The sequence below is a fragment of the Callospermophilus lateralis genome, chromosome 2 (assembly GCF_048772815.1).
Source record: "Callospermophilus lateralis isolate mCalLat2 chromosome 2, mCalLat2.hap1, whole genome shotgun sequence".
NCBI classification, from domain to species: Eukaryota; Metazoa; Chordata; class Mammalia; order Rodentia; family Sciuridae; genus Callospermophilus; species Callospermophilus lateralis.
In genome coordinates this window covers 56,520,436-56,538,846 of record NC_135306.1, presented here as the reverse complement: position 1 = coordinate 56,538,846, position 18,411 = coordinate 56,520,436, and positions in this window count along the sequence as shown.

Here is an 18,411-nt window from a genome sequence, read left to right as displayed (position 1 = left end):
CGTAGATTTGACTTGTGATACTGTTAAGATGTCTAATAAAATCTGAAAGTTTAGCATTGTTTCTCTACTAATTTATAATAGTCTTTTATTATGTGAATAATCAAATTATCAACTAGAATGGAACCTGTTCTATTTTCTTCTATTAGAAAAAAAGAATATGATAATTAATTATAAAAATTTTAACTCATCTTGAAAATCACGAAATTATCCCTCTGAGTGAGTTTTGTGGTGTTTGTATCTTTGTGCTTATGTGTTCATTTGTCTTTGCAGATGAATTTAGTTTTGGGGGGGCATATATATATATGAATATTCATGAGACAGGTCTTATAAAAAACTTGCAAATACAAGATAAAGGAAACAAGAGGCAAGAACATAGATTTTGGACTTTGAAGTTTTAAAAATATAAAATCCTGTTTCATAATTAACCATTAATAAAATTTTCACACATTACCAATTCTGATTTTAGTGTTTGCTTCCTCCAAAAATCAAGTGTTGTAAACTTAATCACCTATACTACAGCATTGGGAGATAGAACCTAACAGGGCTCAGAGTTCAAGAATAATCAGTGTCACAATAAACAGGCTTTCAGAGAGGGTTTGCCTTCTTCTGCACTGGAGGATGTACCATCCATGATGTCGTCTTGAAAACAGATACCAGGCTGTTACCAGGCATCAAACCTGCCAGCACCTTGATCTTAAACTTTCTTTACAGCCTCCAGAACTCTTATAAATAAATATTTATCTTTTATAAATTAGTCTCAGGCATTCTGTTATAGCCGCAGCAGCTAATACCCAATACACCACTGTGTTTTTAATTAATTATTTTTATTATTCCTGTGAAGATTAAATGAAATATGATTTTAAACCCTGCTACTTTGCTGAATTCATTTATTAGTTCTAGGAACTTTCTAGTAGAGTTTTCTGGGTCTTCGAAATACAGAATCATGTCATCAGCAAATAGTGACAGTTTGAGCTCTTTTTTTCCCTATTCCTATCCTTTAATTTGTTTACTTTTTCTGATTTTTGTGGCTAGTGGTGAAAGAGCGCATCCCTTTCTTGTTCCAGTTTTTAGAGGGAAGGCTTTCATTTTTTCTACACTTAGAAAGATGTTGGCCTTGGGTTTAGCATATATAGCTTTTAGAATGAAGAGGCATGTTTCCACTAGCCCTAGTTTTTCTAGTGTTTTGAGCATGCATGGATGCTGAATTTTGTCAAATGCTTTTTCCTCATTTATTGAGATAATCATTTGATTCTTGTTTCTAAGCTTGCATCTCTGGGTGGAACTCCACTTGATTGTGGGGCACTATCTTTTTAATATGTTTTTGTATGCAGTTTGCCAGTATCTTACTGGGAATTTTAAATTTTTTATTCTAATTCATTATGTATGACAGCAGAATGCATTGCAATTCTTATTACAAATCCAGAGCACAATTTTTCATCTCTCTGCTTGTATAAAAGATATATGTACACCATTTGTGTCTTTTTCATACATGTACTTAGGGTAATGATGTCTATCTCATTTCACCATCTTTTTTTACCCGCTTCTGTTCATCATGGTTTTGGTCTGAAGTTTCCTTTCCTTGAGTCTTTGTCTGGTTTTGGTATCTGGGTGATACTAGCTTCATACAATGTATTTGGAAGAGTTCCTTTCTTTTCTATTGTATGAAATATTTTGAGTAGTATTGGTGTAAGTTCTTCTTTGAAGATCTTGCAGAACTCGGATGAGAATCCATCTGGTCCTCAGCTTTTCTTTGTTTGTAGAATTCTGTTGGTATCTTCAATTTTATTCCTTGAAAATTGATCTGTTTAAAATTTTTATGTTTCCTTGATTCAATTTGGGTAGTTCATATGTCTCTAGAAATTTGTTGACATCTTCAAGATTTTCTATTTTATCAGAGTATAGATTTTTGAAGTAGCTTCTGATTTTCATCTGTATTTCAGTGGTATCCATGGTGATATTTCCTTTTCCATCATGAATTTTTGTAACTTGACTTTTCTCTTTTTCCTTTGTTTGGCTAAGAGTTTAGAGTTTATCAATTTTATTTACTTTTTCAAAGAACCAACTCTTTTTTTTGTTGATTTTTTAAATTGTTTTTTATTTTCATTTTATCAATTTCAGATTGGATTTTATTTTTTCTGTTTTTTACTGCTTTGAGTGCTTATTACTTCATTTGCTAAGGTGTTGAGATGTAACCTTAGGTTATTTATTTGGTGATTTTTGTTTTTTTAATGAATAAGCTCAATGCAATGAACTTTCCGCTGAGATCTGCCTTCATAGTGTCTCAGAGATTTTGATATGTTGTTTCACTATTCTCATTTACTTCTAAGTATTTTTTTTATTTCATCCTTGATTTCTTCAGCTATTCATTGATTATTCAATATTGTGTTATTTCATCGCCAGGTGTTGGAGTATTTTCTATTTTTTATTTTATTGTTAATTTCTTATTTTATTCCCTTATGATCTGGTAGAATGCAAAATATTATCTCTCTCTTTTATTTATTTATTTATTTATTTTGTATTTGTAATGAGTTGTTCTGTGGACTAACATGTGGTCTATTTAAGGGAATGTTCCATGTGCTGATGAAAAGAAAGTGTATTTATCTGTCTATGGATGAAATAGTTTATATATGTGTGTTAAGTCTAAATTATTAATTGTACTTTTAGATCTGGGGCTTCTTTATTTTGTTATCCATTTGAAAACCTATCAGTTGGAGAGAGATGTGGGTTGAAGTCACCCAGTATTATTCTGTTGTCATTATTCTGTTGAGATTATGAAGGTTTTTTTCTTATATATGTAGATGTTTCATTGCATGGAGAATACACATTAAAGATTGTTATGTTTTGTTGATGTATAGTTACCTTAAATGATATAAAATGGCCTTCTTTATCCCTTCTAATTAAATTGAACCTGAAATCAACTTTCTCAGATATAAGGATAGAAACCCCTTCTTGTTTTCGAGATCCATGTGAATGATACTTTTTGCCATCTTTTTAATCTGTGGATGTCTTTACACATGAGATGAGTCTCTTGGAGGCAGCACATTGTTGGGTCTTATGTTTTAATCCAATCTGTCAGTATATGTCTTTTGATTGATGGGTTTAGGCTATTTACATTAAATTATATTATGGGGAAATTATTCTTATTTCCTGTCATTTTGTATTATTTGGGGTTTTTACTTTTTAATTAGCTTCTTCTTCTTCTTCTTCTTCTTCTTCTTCTTCTTTTCTTTCTTCTTCTTCTTTTTTTTTTTTTTTTTCGATTGCCTATACTCCTAGTGTAGTTCCTCCCTTCTGGATTTCATTTTTATTTTTGATTTCTTCTTTATGAGATATTTTGTTGAGAGTGTTTTGTAGTGCAGGCTTTTTTCTGTTAATTCTATTAACTTTCATTTATCAAGGAAGGTTTTTATTTCATTGTCAAATATGAACATTAGTCAATTTCATTTTCTATACACCAAAAATATATCAGCTGAAAGAGAAATCAGGAAAACTATCCCTTTTAAAATAGCCTCAAAGAAAAGAAAAAAAATATTTGTGAATTAACCTAATGAAAGAGGTGAAACAACTCTATAGTGAAAACTACAGAACACTAAAGAAAGAAATTGAAGAAGACCTCAGAAGCTGGAAAGATCTGACATGTTCTGAAATAGGCAGAATCGATATTACCAAAATGTCCATACTACTCAAAGTACTATACAGATTTAATATAATTCCTATGAAGATCCCTATGATGTTCTCCAAATAAATAGAATAAGCAATTAAGAAATTCATTTGAAAAAATAAAAGACCCACAATAACCAAAGCAATTCTTAGTGTGAAAAGTGATACAGGAGGCATCATAATGGCAGACCTTAAATATTCTGCAGATCTATAGTAACAAAAATGGCATGGCATTGGCACCAAAACAGACATGAAGACCAATGGAACAGAATAGAAGACACAGATACACATCCACTAAATACAATTATTTCCTTCTAGACAAAGGTGCCATAAATGTATATTGAAGAAAAGATAGCCTCTCAACAAATGGTGCTGGGAAAACTGGAAATCCATATATGATAGAATGAAATTGAACCCCTGTGTCTCACCCTTCACAAAATTCAACTCTAAGTGGGTCAAGGACCTAGGCCTTAGACCAAAGACTCTGCACTCAGTAGAAATAAAGTAGGTCTAACTCTCAGACATATTGGCTTGGGAACTGAATTATTTAACAAGACTCTTAAAGTGCAAGAATTAAAATCAAGAATCAATAAATGGGAAGGTTCTGATGGTATTAAATGGAAAAGCTTTATCACAGCAAAGGAAATAATTAAGAACATGTACAGAGATCCTACAGATTGGGAAAAAATCTTTGTCACCAGTACCTCAGATAAGGCAATAATTTCCAGGATATACAAAGAGTTCAAAATAAATAATAAAGAAAAATAAATAATCCAATCAATAATGGTCTAGGGAACTGAACAAACATGTCACAGAAAATGAAATACTAATGGTTAAAAAATATATGAGGGCATACCCATGCCAGAGCCCAGCCCCTGGCCTGGGACTGCCAACCCATGCAGGAGCCCAGGCTCAGGACTGTCCCTACTGACTTGCAGACCCACACCAAATTCCAGGCCCAAGTTTAGATCTGCCCCCACTGACCTGTGTGGTAGCTGAGGCCCAGGTAACATCCAGGACCATCCTGCTGACCTTCAAACTCAGCTGGAGCCCAGGCCAGGACCTCCCCTATAGAACCATGAAGGGTCCCAAGCCCAACTCAGGCCCAAGACCATCCCTGATGACTGGAAAACCCACACCAGAGCCCAGGTGTAGGTCTAGAACCGACCCTGACATCCTGCACAGGAGCCCAGGCCCAGGTCACCAACCCACCCAGGAGTAATGCCAAACCAGCCTCCATCTTTTGACATTGCAGCCATTGCCACAGCCCTCACAAAGCAGCCTCCATCATGGGACAACAGACAAGGCCTGGAGGCAACTGCATCTCAAAATAGGCACCCCAAAGACATTGTAAGGCCTGTCCTTTCAGACCCATCTCTGAAAGTGGTTGCATCCATCTTAGGCAACCCCCACTACTATCTTGAGTTACCTCTGCTATTGCCATCACCACAGTTAGTTACAGTATCATCCATCTTGGGACACCAGCAGGGAACTGGAAGCCTAAGACCAAAGGAAAGTAAGGGTGAACTGTAGAGACACTACAAGATTATAGGGTAGAAACTGTCTTACCTCAGATCCACAAAGGAAGACACATAGATCTTCATGAGCCCCCTATGGGCTGTGTGGACTGTTGTGCATAGTAGCCTTGTGAGTTGATGAGTCTGACATTAGAAACTTCACCACAGGGATTGACTGCCTGAAGCAGGTGAACTTAACCCTTAAGCTCAGCCAAAGATCCCACACAGCACCTGAGATGGGTATGACCTAAGAAGATACCAATCAACTGCTGACCACAAGACATCACAAAGCAAGAATTCATCCTTGAAACCTTATTTCTGGCTTTGATGTACCCCCTTAAATAAACCACAGGAAAAATTTTTTCTTTGTCTAATTCAAGAACCCATGTAGACTAGATATATCAGGGGCTTTGCCTTTTATAAATATGTTTCTGAGAATTGTTATTGCCGCAGTCTGGCTGGGCAAAATAACCGGGGGGTGACAAGCAACTTGTGAAGATTGAAACAGTGGGAGCCTCTTTATTACGGGACAGCGGGACAGCAAAGGTATATACACCCAACTAATTACACACAGCTTAACTTAATTAACATTATCTAGATACAGCAGTCAGTCATTAAGGAATCCTCATCATCTTAATGGCTCGCTGGCATTACTTCACAAAACCACTTCTCCTGGCAAACTGTCAGGCGCCATCTTGACTTGATTGTGGCCCTCAACAGTTGTTTTGCTACTCACTAGTTATTTGAGATTTTAAGTTTTAAGGTGGCTTACACTCTCCTGGGCAGGAAGAAGAACTCCCACTGAAATCTGGTCATCAACTGTCCGATAATAGACAACATGAAAAAACAATGGAAGAAAGTGCCCCAAACAAACCAAGATACTACAATAAGAGAATTCATTGATAGTGCAGTGGATGAAAAGTCAGAGATGGAGTTCAGAGTGTACATAATTGAAATGATCTGTGAATTAAAGAGTGACATAAGACAGCAAATACAGGCAAATTTTGATTATTCCAAAAAAGAGATAAAAGAACAAATACCAGTAACTGTTGATCACTTCAAAAAGAGATAAGGGAGCAAATACAGGTAGCAAAATATTACTTCAAGAAAGATATAGCTATTCTGAAAAGAAATCACGAATCCTTGAAATGAAGAAAACAATGAACCAAATAAAAAACTCAAATAGAAAGCATCACCAATAGAGTAGAACACTAGGAAGACAGAATGTCAGATAATGAAAACAAAATATATAATCTTGAAAATAAAGTTCACCACCCAGTGAAGATGGTAAGAAACCATAAACAGAATATCCAGGAATTATGGAATAACATCAATATGGCAAATCTAAGATTTACTGGGATAAAGGAAGGCACAGAGATTCAAACCAAAGGGAATGCACAATCTCTTCAATGAAATAATATCAGAAAATTTTCCAACTATGAAGAATGCATTGGAAAATCAAATACAAGAGGCTTACAGGACACCAAATGTACAAAATTACAATGGGTCTACACCAAGGCACATTATAATGAAATGCCTAGCATAAAGAATAAGGATAGAATCTTAGTGGTCATATGAGAGAGGAATTAGATTACATATTGGGGAAGATTAATTTGGATCTCAGGAGATTTTTCAACCCAGACCCTCAATGCCAGGAGATCATGAAACAGCATATACCAAGCTCTGAAAGAAACCAGGAGTTTTACATCTAGCAAAATTAAGCTTCATATTTGATGGCAAAATAAAACTCTTTCATTATAAATAAAAGTTAAAAGAATTTACAGTGAGAAAGTGTGCCTTACAGAGCATTCTCAGCAAAATATTCCAGAAGGATGAAATGAAAAAACAATAATAAAAATCAGCAAAGGGAGTAGCTACACTAAAAGAAAGGTCAATCAAACGAGAAACCAAGTCAAGTTAAAAACCAAAAATAAGCCAAATGTTCGGAAATACAAATAATATTTCAATAATAACCCTGAATGTGAATGGCCTAAAATCATAATTAAAAGGCAAAGACAGACATATTGGATTTAAAAAAAAAAACAATATGCTGCCTTCAAGGGACTTATCTCACAGGAAAAGACATCTATCCTCATATCGGATAAAGAGAACTTCAAACTAAAGCTAGTGAAAAGAGATAAAGAAGGACATTTCATTCTGCTTATAGGGGTTCATACATCAACAAGACATAAAAACCATAAATATGTATGCCTCAAACAATGGGGCATCTATATATATCAAACAAAACCTTTGCAAATATAAGTACCATATAGACCACAACACAATAATATTGATTGACTTTAATTCATCTCTCTCACCACTGGATAGGTCCTCCAAATAACAACTAAACAAATAAACTATAGAACTCAATTAAACAATCAATTATTTAGACTTAGCTGATAAATATAGAATATTCCATCCATCAATGAGTGAATACACTTTTCTCAGAAGCACATGGATTCTTCTCCAAAATAGATCATATGTTATGCCACAAAGCAAGACTTAGCAAATACAAAATAATAGAGATACTACCCTTTATTTTATCTGACCATATGGAATAAAATTTGAAATTAATAATACAATAAAAAATAGAAGATACTCCAACACCTGAAGACTAAACAATAGCCTATTAAATGATGCAAAGATAATAGAAGACATCAAAGAGGAGATGAAAAAAATTCTTAGAGGTAAATTAGAACCCCTATGAAACCTATCAAAATCTCAGAGACACTATGAAGGCAATAGTAAGAAGAAATTTATTGCATTAAGCTCATTAATTAAAACAATAAAAGTCAACAAATAAATGACCTGACATTACATCTCAAAGCTCTGAAAAAAAAAAAGAACAAACAAACACCAAAAGTAATAGTAGACAGGAAATAATCAAAATCAGGGTGGAAATCAATGAAATTGACAAACCCTTGGCCAACCTAACAAAAAGAGGAAGAGGAAAAACTCAAATAATTAAATTGATGATGAAAAAGGAAATATTATAACAGACACTATAGAAATAGAGAAGACAATTAGAAATGATTTTGAAAACTTATACTGAATTAAAATAGAAAAACTTGAAGACACCAACAAATTTCTAGAGGCATATAATCAACTCAAATTAAGTCAAGAGGACCTACATAATTTAAACAGGTCAATTTCAAGTAATAAAATAGAAGACAATATCAAAAGCCTACCAACCAAGAAGAGTACTGGATCATACAGATTTACAGGTGACTTCTACAAAGAAGAATTAATAGCAGTACTCCTCAAATTATTCCGTGAAATAGAAAAAAAAATAGAACCCTTCCAAACTCATTCTATGAAGGTAGTATTATCTTGATACCCAAACCAGGCAGAGACACATAAAGGAAAATTTCAGACCAATATCTCTATTGAACATAAATGCAAAACTTTTCAATAAAATTCTGGCAAATCACATACAGAAACATATTAAAAAATAGTGTATCATGATCAAGTAGGGTTCATTCCAGGGATGCAACTTTGATTCAAAATATGGAAATCAAAAATGTAATTCATGACATCAATAGACTTAAAGATAAGAATATAATATATGATTATATCAGTTGATCCAGGGAAAGCATTTCACAAAATATAGCACCCTTTCATGTTCAAAATACTAGAAAAACTAGGGATAGTAGGAACATACCTCAACATTGTGAAAGCTATCTTTATGTTAAACCCAAAGCCAACATCATTCTAAAATGAAGAAATATTGAAAGCATTCCCTCTAAAAACTGGAACAATTCAGGGATGCCCTCTTTCACCATTTCTACTCAACATATTCCTTGAAATTCTATCTAGAGCAATTAGATGAAAGAAATTAAAGGGAAATAAATAGGAAAAGAAGAACTAAAACTATCATTATTTGTTGATGACATGATTCTATAATTACAGGATCGAAAAAATTTCCCCAGAAAAATTCTAGAATAAATCAATACCCATAAATCAAGTGCATTTATATACATCATGATGAATCCTCTGAAAGAGAAATTATGAAAACTACCTTCTTCACAATAACATAAAAACAATAAAATACTTGGGAATCAACTTAACAAAAGAAGTAAAAGACTTCTACAATGAAACCACAGAGCACTAAAGAAAGAAATTGAAAAAAGACCTTAGAAGATGAAAAGACCTTCTATGCTCCTGGATAGGCAGAATTAATTTCATCAAAATGACCATACTACCCAAATTTCTATACAGATTCAATGCAATTCCAATTAAAATTCCAACATCATTACCTATATAAATAGAAAAAGCAATCATGAAATATATTTGGAAAAATAAGAGACTGAGATTAGCCAAAGCAATCCTTAGCAAGAAGAGTGAAGCAGGAGGCATCACAATACCAGACCTTAAACTGTACTACAAAGCTATAGTAACAAAAATGGGATGGTATTGGCACCAAAATAGACATGTAGACTAAAGGTAAAGAATAAAAGACACAGAGACAAACTCACTAAATACAGTTATTTCATACTAGACAAAGACACCAAAAACATACATTGGAGAAAAGATAGTCTCTTCAACAAATGGTGCTGGGAGAACTGGAAATCCATACAGAGCAAAACAAAACTAAACTCCTCTCACCATGCACAAAATTCAACTCAAAATGGATCAAGGACCTAGGAATAGACCTGAGACCCTGCACCTAATAGAGGAAAACTTAGACCATAATTTTCATCATGTCAGATTAGGTCCCAACTTGCTTAACTAGTGCAAAAAATAAAATCAATAATCAGTGAATGCAATGGATTCAAACTAAAAAGTTTATTTTCAGCAAAAGAAACAATCAACAAGGTGAAGAGAAAGCCTACATTTTGGTAGCACATTTTCGCCACATTCCTGTCAGAGCACTAATCTCCAGGATATATAAAGAATCAAAAAACTCAATACCAACAAACAAACAAACAACCCAATCAATAAATGAACTAAGGAACTGAACAAACACTTCTCAGAAGAAGATATACACTCGATCAACAAATATATGAAAAAATGTTCAACATCTATAGTAATTAGAGAAATGCAAATCAAACTACTCAGATTCATCTCATGCCAGTCATAATGACAGTTATCAAGAATACAAACAACAATATATGTTGTCAAGGTTGTAGGAGAAAAGATGCACATTGCTAGTAGGACTGCAAATTGGGGCAACCAATCTGGAAAGCATTATGAAAATTCCTTAGAAAACCTGGAATGGAACCACCATTTGACCCAGCTTTCCCACTTCTCAGTCTATACCCAAAGGACTTAAAATCAGCATACTAGAGTAAAATAGCTACCTCGATATTTATAGCAGCTCCATTCACAATGGCTAAACTGTAGAGCCAATCTAGATGCCCTTCAATGAATGGATAAAGAAACTTGATATATATACAAGATGGACTATTACTCAGCATTAAAAGAAAATAAAATTATGGCATTTGCATGTAAATGGATGAAGTTGGAGAATATCATGCTAAGTGAAGTAAGCCAATCCCCAAAAACCAAAGGCTGAATATTCTCTCTGATAAGTGGATGCTGATTCATAATGGTGGTGGGGAAGGCATGGGAAAAATGGAAATACTTTGATTGGGCAAAGTGGAGGGAGAGGAGAGCAGGAGAAGTGGGGGCAGGAAAGACGTTGACTGCACATATAACACTGCATCATGTACAACCAGAGAAACGAAAAGTTGTGCTGCAATTGTGTACAATGAATCAAAATGAATTTTGCTGCCATATACATAATTAGAATAAATGTGTGTGTGTGTATGTGTGTGTGTGTATTCAACATCTGTAGCAATTAGAGAAATGCCAATCAAATCTACACTGAGATTCCACCTCACTGCTGTCAGAGTGGCATTTGTAAAGAATACAAGTAACAATAAATGTTGGTGAAGTTGTGGGGAGAAAGGTACTCTCATATATTGTTGATGGGACTGCAAATTGGTGCAATTATGTGGAAAATAGCATGAAGATTCTTTAGAAAACTTGGAATAAAATTACCATTTTCCCCAGTTATCCCACTCCTTGGTCTATATCCAAAGGACTTAAAATCAGCATAGTACAATGACTCAGCCATATCAATATTTATAGCAACTCAACTCACAATAGCCAAGCTATGGAAACAACTTAGGTATTCTTTAACAGATAAATAGATAAGGAAAATGTGGTTCATACACACAATGGAATATTACTCAGACATAAGAATAATGAAATAATGGCATTTTCAGATAAACAGATGGGAACTTGAGAATATCATGCTGAGTGAAATAAGCCAATCCTAAAAAAACAAAGATGGAATATTCTCTCTGACTTGTTAATGGTAACCCAAAACAAGCTGTGGAGGAGACAAATAGAAATCCACTGGGTTAAACAAAGGGAAAAGAAGGGAAGGGAGGAATAAGGGACATAGGAAAGACAATAGAATTAATTGGTGATGAAATTCCTAGCTTTGTATTTGTATACATAACTAGGATAATTACAAATTCTGTATGACCACAAGAGTGGGAATCTAAACAGAAAAGTTATACTCAATGTGTGGATAGTTTGCCAGCATACATTCTACTGTCATGCATGACTAAAAATTAAATATATATATATATATATATATATATATATATATATATATATATATATATATAAATAAAATTCCACTAATATAAATGTTTGATTTTAAAGTTACTGAATGTGAATATTTATCATATCCACTTATATTTTTTTATCATTATATGCTTTAACTTATTTTCTGACTTTGCAACTTTTTCAGGATAGAAGGTTCACACAGCTATTTATTCTGTACATTGCTAAGCCATTCTCTAGCCAGCAGGCAGAGAGAGTTAAGTGGCAAGTGATGCCCAGGGCAGTTTGTTATATAGTTTTTTAAATGGGAAGGATTTAGATAGAAAAAAAACTGACTGACAATTAGAGAGAGTGAACATTTTTTTTTAATGTACTTACAGGCAGGATGAATGGTTATCTCATAAATCATTTATGAAATCTGAGTAAACATCAATTTATTACTTTCAGTAGATATAATCAATATAGATAGATGATAAATAGATAAATAGGTAGGTAGGTAGATAGAGTGTTTTTCAATATTTTTATTCTCATTATTATGATTATTCTTTGCAGGCTCTCTGGAAGAGTAAGCTATTTATAAGAACAATTCTTATTTTCCAGAGGGAAAAACAGAAGCACCTAAATTTTTAGGTAACATTCCTAGAACTTTACTACCAGTTGATAATAAGTTTGGAACAAATTTTCACACTTAAGATAGAGCTTTCTTTTCTAAATAAGCAAGATAGATACATTTTAAAAGGAATTTATTGGGAGATATGACACAGCTTCCTGAGAGGAAGTGTAAAAAATATTTTATGTTTGCATATTATGCCAATAAGAAAGAAGCAAAGATCTAACTTTTTCTCATCTTTACTCACTGTGGAACATACTAAGCAGATTTTGAAAACACAGGTGGTAACTATAACTCATAAACCAAACCAGACTCCAATCTGTCTCATCTAAAAGTGGGAATAGTGATAAAACAAAACACTGAACTGAATAAGTCTAATGGGAACATCCTTCAATTCTATAATATTAAAATCACTGTGTTCTGCAAAAATACCTTTTCAGAAATATTTGAGCTTTAAAGAATGTCCAGAAAGTGATACTGATATAATTATTGACAGCAGGTTAAATTTTAAAAATTATTAAATTATACTTCCTCATGAAAATAAAGTTTTGCTTCTTTAATATCCTACTTTGTACTCATTCATATCTTCTAATCCTCTTATATGTCTCTTTTCATTGTAGAAGTTAATGAGCACAGTGAGTGCTACTTACTGCTTTCATCTATTCTCCAGTTAATAGAAACAACTTATTCTCCTAAATAACATAAGATTCTGAGCCCTCATATTCCATGTTCCAATCACAGAAGCAGAAAAAAATCTAATTGTATTAATATTTTGGAAGCTCCTTAAGCCACACTATGATTAGTTAACAAAGACAGTTATTGTGTAATGAAGGAGAAAATTACTTTTATTGAATTAGCAGATGATATTTTTTTCTAATTATAGCACTTCAGGTGCTTATATGTATAGATTGCATTGGTAAGGCAATTAGGTGCAGCAAGTATGTGAGTTATGTTAGGTTAAATTAGTTTATCATCAAATAGGAATTTAATGATGTGGAAATGTATCTTTTCAGCACATGCACTAATCATCAGAGGTTACAAGGACCTCTTAATATGATGTTAGGAAATAAAGTGTTCAAATTTGAGAGCAGAATAGCCTCAGGACAAATCTCATTCTTTGAGAGACTTATATATTTCTTTTGGGAAACATAAATCAAATAATGAATGGTGGAAATTAGTAATTCCTCTCCATCATCTAGTCATTTAATCCAATAAATTCTTTCTCAACACTAGTTGATTATATTCCAAGGCATATCTTGTCTCTGGATGTATTCAGGTAAAGTGGTTTAACCATTCACTTCTCAATTTAATACTTCAGTAACAAGGGAAATCTAGTTTTTTTGTTGCCCAAGAAGACAAACAAGGTAGAACAAGACTTTTTAGTCATTGGTGCTATGCCTAATATTTCTTCAAACATGCAAAAATAAGACTCTAGTCCACAATCCTGACTCCTCTAACAACCAGTTCATCTTATTTATATGAAATAAAAATCATATTGGTTTTCCCTTCTCTCCTGTCAAAGTAGTGTATGTATTCCTTATATGAAATACTTTTTCCCATTTTTTTAATCAGGAAAAAGATTTCTAAAATCCATTGCTGATTTAAAGTTTCCTTATATTTTTCTAACAAATATAGGTCATATCCAAAAATCCAGGCATTATAAAAATAGCTAAAGCAAACACAAAATGGTTCAAAGTCCAATTTGCCAGTAGACAAACTATTCTGTCTCCTACCACTTTCCAACCCCAAACTTATATGATTTAAACTGTTTACTTTTCTTTCATTGACTTCAAGGAATAATGACCCTTTTATTTTGAATATCTTTATATTATTTTTTACAAGTAGGCTGATTATGTTTTTCTTCTGTGTGCAGGTATGTTTTGTTAAGAAATCCAAATCCTAAAAACTAAACAAGAAAAAAATAGAACATCAATATAATTTATCTGTTGTTCCCCATGCAACCCTTGACAAGCTTTTTGTTCAAACTAGAATAGCTATACTAACTTGAATGTGTTTGTGTAAAGATCAATAGTATGAGAAATCTGTTAATTAAATAATACTAAAAAAGCAATGATCTATGTATTGTCAGATATCCTGTTCACTTCAGAGGAATATTAAATGTCTAGTAAATTCAGAAGAGAAAAATGGAAGAAAGTTGCTCATTAGAACTGCAAAATTATCACACTTGAAAAGTCTGTATGAGGTGAATATTCTCATATTTATTAAGATGCTTGAAGGGATCATTAAAAAAGGATTTTTCCTAAATAGTAAGATCAATTAGAGATAGCCTGGTGCAAGGTTAAAACTCATTAGTACATAAGATATTTCTCTTTTTTGCTAGTATTTTATTGAGGATTTATATTGGTGCCTCATCAACATTAGGATCCTGAAAAGACCAAATTATGAACACAAAAGTACCATAAGAATATGCAATTGACAGTTTTCATGAGATTGCTCATCTGTGTATGTTATTTATTTTTAAAATGCTTTCACAGCCACTGTCTCTTCTGATTTACTTAGCAACTCTTTGAAACAAAAGAAATCATATTGTAATTATAGCAACAAAGAAAACTGCAATAGCAATTGAATGACATATCTACACACATGAAACCATTGGGGGTTGAACTTCAATAAAACCTCATTTGTTTTCCCTTCTAAATCAATAGACTTCTCTGCAAAGTATACACTCATGCTAACAAGGCCAAGTAAAATATTCTGTTTCCATAACTATTTCTCTGCAAGAAATCTATTAAAAAATGAAATTCAGTCTAAGAAATATTTTAATAATGATTATTCCTACTAATTTTGATCGTAGCCTGACTAGTTTAAATTTCACTCTCTCTGATTTATCTCATTTTTATTAATAAGGCATGAAAAGACAATGTATAACTGCATTCCCTTATAGAATAATACTGCTTTAAGAACAGGAAAACGTGATCCTTTTCCTGTGTGTTTAGACCTTTTGAATATAGAATCAATTTGAGCAAATTTTTCTTTTCTCATTTCTAGTTTCTCATATTTGTTTTTGCTTCCTATCGGTGAGAATCAACTTTCAACTAGCAACTGCACACACACTAAGTGAACAAATATCGGTCAAGTATACTCATCATGTTTCTTACTCCATTAATATTTGAGATGGTTTTATCCAAGTGGCATCTCCCAATCCTAGGGTCAACATAGGGTAAGGCAATTGAAATAAAAGCATGCTCAAAATTCTGGAAGAATAATAATAGAAACAATATTAATAGGGATGATAGTTGAGTATTAAATATATATATATATATATATATATATATATATATATATATATATATGTGAATGTGTGTGATTGTGTGTGTGTGTGGGTGTGTGTGTGTGTATATATATATATATATATATATATATAGAGAGAGAGAGAGAGAGAGAGAGAGAGAGAGAGAGATACATAACATACACAAATGTATACACATACATTGGAACTAATGCTAGGTAAGTAATAATTTGTCCCTCATTCCCATAAGGGTGCTGCATCTAGTTTGCAGTTAAAAAAAATTCCCAATACTGTTTATCTTGTGAACTCATCTTCTACTTTCTGTTATTCAAGTTTATTCTGAAAAAAAATGAAAATTAAGCATTTACAAACACTATGTGGAGATGTGCATTCTCAAGTGTAGCAGAATAGACAAGACTTGTCAGTGTTTATGTTCACTATGATCTGCTCTCAGTGGGTCCTCCCAGCTATGGTAAACAGTGTCAGCAATTTTTCAGTTTTTGAAGCAGAATTCTCCATGTTACTGCTATTCCTCTAATACTTCAGTTTCACAAAGTTGCCTATTCCATATATAAAAGTAATTACTTATTAGTAACCTCATCAATAGTACATTTTAAATGATAAAATATTATATGCACATAAGTATCAATCAGAGTCAAAATGAACTCAAGCTCACAATTTGACTATTTTTTTCTTTATTCAGCATTTCCAAGGACTGAGACTTACATACACTTTTGGAGGTAGAAAATGACTTGGAAATCATAGGTATAGAAGTGTTTGTATATTGCATTATATTTCCTTATTCCAAAGTAGTACATTATAATTTAAAATGTCAGAATTATAAAATTTCTAGAAATATTCATGTCTTAAAGTAAGTGTGTTCTATAGTATACACATATCAAATTATTTAAAAAAAATTAAATAAGAAAGATTTTTTTTTGGAGGTTGAAATTTTACATCTTTTTTTTTTTTGTTTTAGAAAAATAACTGGTGTCCTTAAAAACAAATGGAGATTGCTAAAGGAATTAAACCATTGAATCAGAACACTCGAACATGTTCTTTTTTAAAACACCAACTAATATTTTTGAATGCAAATAAGCATAGAAATACCAAAAAGTTAGATTGAGAGACAAAAGGACTACTTATAATTTCTCTCTGTATGTATAATTTCTCTCTGTATGTACCTATGTCACACACACACACAAAAAAATTCCCAAGACTGTTTATCCTGTGAACTCATCTTCTCTAAAGCAGAGAGATATCTGACCTGATTTAATCTGTTGGAAAATGTGATCCTATTTTACCAATTACATTCAAAGAGGGACCCAAGACAATTTTTTATTATTGCATATTAATTAAACAGAATAGTGGGTTTTACTGCGTCATATTTCTACATACATTAAAACCATTTCAACCCCCAATACTGTCCCCAACCCTCTCCCCTAATAGTTTCCCCTCTAGCTTACAAATTATGAGAGAAAACACGATTCTTTCTAAGTGGGACTTATTTTGCCCAAAATTATGGTCTCTAGTTCCATCCATTTTTCTATAAGTGACATAATTTTATTTTTCTTTATGACTAAACAAAACTCCATTATGTGCATAAATCACCTTTTCTTTATTAGTTCATTTGTTGATTGTGGAATCAAGGCTGATTCCATGAGTTGGCTACTGTGAATTGTGCTGCAATATACATGGGGATGCATGTGTCTCTAAAGTATACTTACTTTAATAGTTTTGAATACTAAGGAGTACTAGAGCTGGCTCATATGGTAATTAAGTATTTTTAGCCATAGTGATTTCCACAGTGGGTGTACTAAGTTACATTCCCCACAGGGGTGTATGAGTTCCTTTTCCCCTGCATCCTCTCCAGCATTTGTTATTTGTAGTACTGATAACTGTGTTCCAATTGGAGAGGGATAGAATCTCAGTGTAGTTTTGATTTGTATTTACCTGACAGCTAAGTATATTGAACATATTTTCATGTAATTGTTGATTTTTTTTCTATTTTTCTTTTGAGAAGTTACTTCTCAGTTCATTTGCCAATTTTTAAATTGAGTTGTCTTTTTAATGGATATGTTTGTAACAATCACTTACTACATTCAATAGTGGTATTCTGTCTTACTCTGTCCTTGGAACTGTGCATAATCCTCTGCCTATTTTAACCACAACATTCCAGTGGCTCAGGCTGTCAAACTTGATCTACTATTTTTTTTTTTTTTTTTTTATCCAAGGGGACATGATAATTCAAAGACAAGGTTTGAAGGTTTCAGGCAAAATAGAAATCTTAATCTGCCTCATCTAATGAACTTTAGCAGAAAGTCCTTCATATGGGCTTAAATGGTGTTTGCATGGATGAATAAAGTTAATCATTACTTCCCATTTGAAGTATATACACTTCATTAGCAAAAAAAAAAAAAAAAAAATGGGGGTACTTGGAATGATTTCTAAGAAGGCCAGACATGTAATTGGGAGGACTCAATGAAAGAGGAAAATGAATGTCAAATTTATTTGCTTTTATCATGTAAGAAAATATTTTACTGTATCTCTGTGATAGATATAAATAGATTTTATCTAAATATAATATTGGGAACATGGACCATATGTTTAATTTTCCATACCAAGTTGATATTAGTTATTGTATAAATATAGCAATTTAATGGTTTACTTAATTAAAAGAGTCTATTTAAGTTACTGAGTTTTATCTATGCTTTTTCCTTTTTCCATGATCATAAGTTTCTTGGTAGCTTTATTGGAACTGAACACCTTTCTGTTTATCAGGCAGTATTTATCTT